An 8422-nucleotide genomic window follows, 5' to 3' on the forward strand; every position below is an offset into this window, starting at 1 on the left:
CAGTGAGAAGGCATATAGAGTTAATAAATTAGAAAGAGGTTAAGGAGGTAAATAGAATTTTAGAAAAAATTAATATGATAGACCTCTAGCAAATATTAAATGGGAATAAAAAAAGTATAACTATTCTCAGGTGTGCCTAGCACCTTCACAAAAAAATGATTATAAATTAGGGTATAAAAACCTCACAAATACAGAAAAGCAGACATGTTAAATGTATCTTTTTCTGACCATAATGCAATAAGAATTCCATTTAATAAAGAGCCTTTGAAGTGTAGATTAAAAATTAATTGGTAACTTAATCCTAAAGAATGGGTGGATGAAAGAATAAATCATAGAAATAATAATTTAATTAATGATAGCAACTTATCAAAATTTGTGGGATGCAGCCAAAGCAGTACTTAAAGGAAAATTTATATCTCTAAATGCTTACACCAATAAAGGAAAGAGCAGATCAATGATTTGGGCATGCACTTAAAAAAATTAGAAAACCAACAAATGAAAAATCTCCAATTAAACATGAAAATAGAAGTTCTGAAAATCAGAGAAGAGAATAGCAAAACTGAAAGCTAAAAAAAATTGAACTAATAAATAAAACTTGAAGCTTCTTTTTTAAATAAAAAAAAATAAACTAAGCCATTGGTGACTTTGATTAAAAAAAAAAAGCACCAAATTACCAGTATCAAAAATGAAAAAGGTGAATTGGCAACCATGAAGAAACATCTGCAAAAAGTGATGGTTTTGTTTCCTCTTTACTTATTCTTATTCTTTCCATTTTCTTTTCTTGTCTTGTTGCTGTAACGAGCATTTCTAGTACAATATTGAATAGAAATGGTGATAATAGAAATCCTTGCTTCACACCTGATCTCGTCGAAAAGGCTTCTAGCCTATCTCCATTACGGCTAATGTTTGCTCTTGATTTTAGTTAGATACTACTTTTCATTTTAAGGAAAGCTCAGCATATACCTGTGTTTCCTAGTTTGTTTGTTTTGTTTGTTTGTTAGGCAATTGGGGTTAAGTGACTTGCCCAGGGTCACATAGCTAGTAAGTGTCAAGTGTTTGGTCTGAGGCCGGATTTGAACTCAGGTCCTCCTGACTTCAGGGCTGGTGCTCTATCCACTGCACCACCTAGCTGCCCCTAGTTGTTTGTTTTTAAACAGGAATGGGTGTTGCATTTTGTCAAAAAGTATTTTCTTCGTCTATTGAAATAATCATAAGATTTTTGTGGGGGGTTTTGTTGTTAATTTGGTCAATTATGCTTATAGCTTTCCTAATATTGAACCAGCCCTACTTTCCTGACATAAATCCAGCCTGGTCATAGTGTATGGTCTTTGTGATATATTGCTGTAATAGCCTTGCTAGTATTTTATTTTAAAATTTTGTATTAATATTCATTAGGGAAATTGGTCTATAATTTTTTTTTCCATTTTGACACTTCTTGGTTTAGGTATCAAGATAATATTTGTGTCACATAAGGAATTTGGTAGTACTCCTTTACCTATTTAAAAGGAAAAAAAACCAGTTTATATAGTACTGTAGTTGATTGTTCTTTCAATGTTTGCTAGAATATGCTTGTAAGTCTGATCCTGGGGTTTTTTCTTTGGGAGCTCATGTTTGGCTTTTTCAATTTTTTTCTCTAAGATAGGTTTGTATAAGTATTCTATTTCCTCTTCTGCTAATCTGGGCAACTTAGATTTTTGTAAATATTCTTTGATTTCACTAAGATTATCAGTTTTATTGGTTTATAGTTTGGCAAAATAGCTCCCAATAATTGCCTTTATTTCTTCTTCACTGGTTGTGAATTTACCTTTTTTATTTTTGACTCTCCAAAAAAACTAATTGAAAGAACAACGTCAGCAAAAAAAGTTGCTAGATATAAAATAACCCCCCACAAATCATCAGCATTTTTCTGTATTATCAACAAAATCCGGTAGGAAGAGATAGGAGGAGAAAATTCATTTAAAATAACTACTAAAATACTTGGTAGTCTATCTGCCAAGACACTCACAGAAACTATATGAACAAAATTACAAAATACTCTTCACATAAATAAAGATAAATCTAAATAATTGGAGAAATATTAATTACTCAGGAACAGCTAGGTGGCGAAGTGAATAGAGCTTTGGCCCTGGAGTCAGGAGGACCTGAGTTTAAATCCAGCCTCAGATACTTGATACTTACTGGCTGTGTGACCTTGGGCAAGTCACTTAACCCCAATTGCCTCACCCAAAAAATGCAAAAAAAAAAATTAATTACTCATGGGTGGAAGAAACCAATATAATAAAATTATAATACTACCTAAATTAATTTACTTAGTGTCATACCAATCAAGTTATTAAAGAAGTTGTTTATAGAGCTAGGAAAAAATAACAACAATATTCATCTTGAGGAACAAAAGATCAAGAATACCAAGAGAATCAGTGGGAAAAAAATGGGAAGGTAGACTAGCAGTACCAATCTCAAATTATGCTACAAACTTGTAATAGTCAAAACAATTTGGTAAAGGATAAGAAATAGAGAGGTTGGTCGGTGGAATAGATTAGGTGCACAATGTGCAGACACAAATGAGCACAGTAACCTATATTTGATAAATCTAAAGATCTCAGCTATTGGGGCAAGAAATCATTATTTGACAAAAATTTTTGTGAAAATTGGAAAGTAATCTAGCAGAAACTAGACAGAGATCTACACCTCAATTACATACCAAGATATGCTCAAATAGGGTATATCATTTAGACATAAAAAAATATCATAAGCAAATTACTGGAGTATCAAAGAAATTATCTGTTAGATTCATGGATAGAGAAAGAGTTCATGACTAAACAAGAGAGGTTTGTAGGAAAGAAAATAGATGATTTTAATTACTTAAAATTAAAAAGCTTTTGCACATATAATACAATGCAGCTAAAATAAGAAGAAAAGCAGGAAATTGGGGGAAAATCTTTGCAGCAAGTTTTTTATGATAAGGGTCTCATTTTTTAAAATTTTATTTTATTTTTTGCTTTTTGGTAAGGCAGTCAGGGTTAAGTGACTTGCCCATGGTCACACACCTAGTAAATGTCAAGTGTCTGAGGCCAGAATTGAACTCAGGTCCTCCTGACTCCAAGGCTGGAGCTCTATCCACTGCACCACCTGGCTGCCCCTAAAGTTCTCATTTTTAAAATATATAGGGAATTGAGTCAGATTTACAAGAATAAGAGCCATTTTCCATCTGATAAATGGCAAGAGGATATGAATATGCAGTTTTAGAGAAAGAAATCAAAGCTATCAGTAGCCACATGAAAAAAATGCTCTAAATCACAAATAGCTAGAGACAGGCAAATTAAAACAACTCTGAAGTACCACTTCATACCCATCAGATTGGCTAAAATGATGAAAAAGGAAAATTACAGATGATGAAGTATATGTGGGGGGAAGTAAATATATTAATGCACTTTTGGTAGAGTTGTGAACTAGTCCAAACATTCTGGAAAGCAGTTTGGAACTCTGTCCCAAAAGTTATTAAACTGAATATCCCCTTTGACTCAGTTATAATGCTACTAGGTCTATACTCCAGAGAGATCAAAGAGTAAAAGAACCTATATGTACAAAAATATTTATAGCAGCTCCTTTTGTGTTGGCAAAGAATTGGAAATTAGGGAGTTGCACATCAATTGGAGAATGGCTAAACAAATGATGATATATGAATGTGATAGAATGTTATTGTCCTGTAAGAAATGACCAGGAAAGGGTTTCAGAAAAGCCTGGGAAGACTTGTTTGAAATGATACAAAATGAAGTGAAAAGAACCAGGAGAATCATTTATACCATAATAGTAATAATGTAAATATGTGAAAGACTTACTAATTCTGATCAACATAATGACCAAACAAAATTTCAAAGGACTCATGCTTTCCAGGTAGAGGACTGATGAACTGAGTGCAGACTGAAGCGTATTTTCTTTTCTTTCTTTTTCTCTTTTTTTGGGGGGGAGCATGGCTAATATGGAAATTTGTTTTGCATGACTATACATATTTGTAACAGGTTCTATTTTTCTTGCTTTCTCAATGGGGAAAGAAGGGCAGAGGAAGGGGGAGAATATCTGGAAGTGGAAATTGAATTTTAAAAAATAATAAAGAAAAGACATGGAGTTAGGAGATGGAACATTGTGTACAATAAACAACAAAAAGGTTAATGTCCCTGGATCATAGAGTATCTGCAAAAGAGCAAAATAAAAGAAGATTGGAATCCTAGGAAGTGGCCAGGTTGTGAAGGGCTTGAAAAGTAAAACAGAAGATTTTATATTTGATTGGATAGAGTTTACTGGATAGAGAAGTGACATGATCAGATCTGTGCTTTAAGATCACTTTAGCAGCTAAGTGGATGATGGACTGGAGTGGGGAAGAGTCTCTATAGGAATAGAGTCCAATCAGCAAGTTACTGCAATAGCCCATGCATGAAATGACGAGAACATGTATCGGGGTGGTGACTATGTGAGTGGAAAGAATGTGTGAGTACGTGTGTGTGTGTGTGTTTAAAGGTAGAAAGGAAAGGATCTGACAGTGTTTTCAACATTTCTGGGGTAAGTAGAAATGAGTAGTAGAGGATGAAACCTAAATTATGAGCCTGGGTGCTGGGGAGAATGGTTGTACCCCTGACAGAAATAGGGAAGTTTGGAAGAGAGGAGCATTTAGAGGGGAAAGATCCTAAGTTTACTTTTGCCTATGTTATGTTTAAAATGTCTATCCAGTTTGTGATGTCCAATAAGCAGTTGGCTATCAGAAGAGAAATTAGGGCTGGACAGATCTGCATAGAGATGATAATTGAATCCATGGGAGGTGATAAGATCATCAAGCAAGATAATAAAGAGGAAGAAGAAAAGAGGACCAAGGATAGACCTTTGGGGAACACTCACAGTTAGTGGGCATAATTTGGATGAAGACCCAGAAAAGGAGACTGCTCGCTAGACTGAAAGATAGGAGGACAAGGAGGGTGCAGTGTCTTGAAAACCTAAAGACAGTATCCTGAAGAAAGTGATCAGTAGTGTCAAAGGCTACAGAGAGTTGATCTCTGTAGGAGATCAAGAAGGATGAGAACTGAGAAGAAGACCACTAAATTTGGTGATTAAGATATCATTGGTAATTTTTTTTTTAGGCAATTGGGGTTAAGTGACTTGCCCAGGGTCACACAGCTAGTAAATGTCAGGTGTTCGGTCTGAGGCCAGATTTGAACTCAGGTCCTCCTAATTTCAGGTCCAGTGCTCTATCCACTGCACTACCTAGCTGCCCCATCATTGGCACTTTTAGAAAGAGAAGTTTCAGGTGAATGATGAAGTCAGAAACCTGTGAACTAGAGGATTTAGAAGAGAGAGAAGTGGAGACACTCATTGAAGATTGACTTCTTTAGTTATGAAAGGGAGGAGAGATATAAGACAATAGCCAGCAGGGATGATGGGATCAAGTGACATTTGAGTGTCAGTAAAGGAGATGGTAAGGGTGGGATTGAAGATTACTGAGGCGGGCACGACAGAACGGGCAATCTGCTGGAGAGGATGAGATTTACGAAAATCAAGAGCGAATGTAGAAGGGTTTGCCTTAGCAAGAAGGGCCACATTTTCATGGGAAACAGGAGTGAAGGAGAAGATAGTGGGGGAAGATATATCAGTGATGTGAGATGAGAAAGAAGAGATAAGAGAGTTCAGTCCAGTTGTTTACAGTTATGACCTCATTTAGTGTTTTCTTGGCAAAGATACTGTAGTAGGGGCAGCTAGGTGGTGCAGTGGGTAGAACACCGGCCCTGGAGTCAGGAGGACCTGAGTTCAAATCTGGCCTCAGACACATTACACTTACTAGCTGTATGACCCTGGGCAAGTCACTTAACCCCATTGCCTAGCAAAACAAACAAAAAAACCCAAAGATACTGTAGTGGTTTGTCATTTCCTTCTCCAGTTCATTTTACAGATGAGAAAATTTAGGCAAACAGGGTTAAATGACTTGTACGGGGTCACAAAGCTAGTAAGTGTCTGAGGCCAGATTTGAACTCAGAAAGATGAGTCTTCCTGACTCCAGGCCTGGCACTCCACCTAGTTTTCCCAAGGATAGGAGAGAGAGCTCCCAGCAATTTTTCAGTTAAGTATGAGGTTGGGGATAGAAAACCTCAGCTAAGAGGTTGGGGATAGAAAATTCCACTGGAGGCTTCAGAAGGTATAAAGATTGAAATAGTGACTATAGAGAGTGGAACAGTGCATCAATTAGTGAGTATTTCCTTGCTGCAGTAAGGACCCAGTTGAGATCATGTAACATAAATTTGTAGTGGTTTCAATCAATTAGCACACTTCCATGTTTTTCTCCAGCTCCATTCAGGTGGTGACTGGTAGATTTTATTTTTACTTTGCCTTCTGGTTCTAATTAGATTTAGGCAGTTTTATGATTTAAAAAAATATATAGTATCCAGGTTTTTTATTTGGTCAGGTTTTTTAGGGAGTCTGATGATTCTTTATTTTTAAAAATATTTCCACATTAGTCATGTTGTGAAAGAAGAATCAGAAAAAAAGGGGAAAACCATGAGAAAGAAAAAACAAACAAAAAAAGTGAAAATATTATGCTTTGATTTGCATTCAGATTCCATAGTTCTTTCTCTAGACGTGGATAGCATTTTTTGTCATGAGTCTTTTGGAATTGTCTTAGATCATTGTACTGCTAAGAGAGGCCAAGTCTATCAAAGTTGATCATCACACAATGTTGCTGTTACTCTGCATAATGTTCTCCTGGTTCTGCTCACTTCACTCAGCATCAGTTCAAGTCTGATGAGTCTAAAAGAGCTCTCTCCTCAACCTGTTTTTCAGGTCTATTGTTTTTGATAGAACTTTACATGTTCTGATTTTTCAGTCTCTTGACTGTGTTCTAATGTTTCGTGTCTCAATTATTTGTTCCATTCTGTTTTTTAGGAAGTCTATTATTTTGGTATGGTTTTTTACTTTATTTTTAAGCTATTCTCTCATTTTTCACCCTCAGCATACTTTATTTTCCCATCCAATTTAATTTTTTTAATTATGTTGATTCATTTTTCCCAAGCCACTCTTGGATTCCTTTTGGCCAAGCTATTCTTTTCTTTCAGACTCTGCCTGAACTTGCTGTAGAGTTACTCTCTTTTTCTGGGTGAATGTCTTGGGCTTCCCTCAAACCATAGTACTTCTTCATTGTGTTTTGTGTTTCCTCCAATTGCTTACTTTTCTATTCTCAATTTCTGGATTGGAACTTTGTATTAGGACCAGACTCCATCCTCCTCATACTCTTGGATGGGATAAGTAAGACTGCTTGGTCCTGTTCCCTCTGTATGAGGTAGCTGGTGCTAAGCCCCACTTTCAGCTCCAATCCTATACTTCTAATTCAGTCTCCTAATAGCTCAATGTAGGTGCTGGCCTCAGCTCATTCTTGTCTCTTCATTGTATAATCCCCAATAGTGAATTGATTTTGTATCTTGATATGGCTCTGCTGACCTCCATGAGGATGCTGGAGATCCTGGTAATCTCAGGCCTCCTGTAAGAGCCCTACTCCCACATCTCATGTACCCAGTTGCTGAGCTGACCCTGTCCTCTTCTGAGGTTCCAAAATGTGTTATCATACCTTGTCTCCTGTTCAGTAAGCTATGAGGGCTCCCTTTGTCTCCTGCTGCTGTTCCAACAATGGAAGGCTGAGCTCTCAGGGTCCAATTACCAAAAATTGCACTTGTTTTTTTTTTTTTTCACTCCTCTGGTGCATATACCTGCTCAGAAAGCCTATAGAATTCAGAGTGTCCCTGGCTTCCATCTCCCCAAGTAGAATTGCCTGCCTTTGGCCTCAGGCCATTTTCCATGAAGTCCTGGCTTGGAGGGGGAATTTATTGTTGTTTCTCTTCCATTTTCCTGATGTTCTGTTTGATGTCCTTAATTTAGATCTTTGCTAGAACATGCGTAGGGAAGAGCTGGGTTTCCTTATTACCTTTCATGCTGCCATAAGTCTGAACGGCACATTTCTCTCAGGTTCTTGAATCAAAAGACAAATTAGCCACTTGGGGATAGAGACAATTTATGATGATCAGAAGTGCATTACTTCCTAATATTCATCAGAATGATGAAAGGAAATGACAAGTAGACTAGATTACCACTAATACTTTAATTCATAGACAAGAATTATATTTGCTATGTTTTTTTTAAAAAAACCTGTTATTGACATATATGTATCCATATTACAGAGGAAGATTTCTGTAATTATATTTGCTATGAAGCAGAAATTAGTACAAAGTAGACCTTAGGTCAGATACCATCCCAAAGGAATATAGGAATTTAAGTATTGAAAGGATCTTGTTAATTGCTCAAGGATATAGATCACCAGGAAAGCATTGTGACAAGATATTTTATTTAGCTTTCAGAGAATCTCAGAATCATGTGTGTATGTATGTGCATTATA

This window comes from Vombatus ursinus, unplaced genomic scaffold (assembly GCF_900497805.2).
Source record: "Vombatus ursinus unplaced genomic scaffold, bare-nosed wombat genome assembly UNPS02014797.1, whole genome shotgun sequence".
In the NCBI taxonomy this organism is placed as follows: domain Eukaryota; kingdom Metazoa; phylum Chordata; class Mammalia; order Diprotodontia; family Vombatidae; genus Vombatus; species Vombatus ursinus.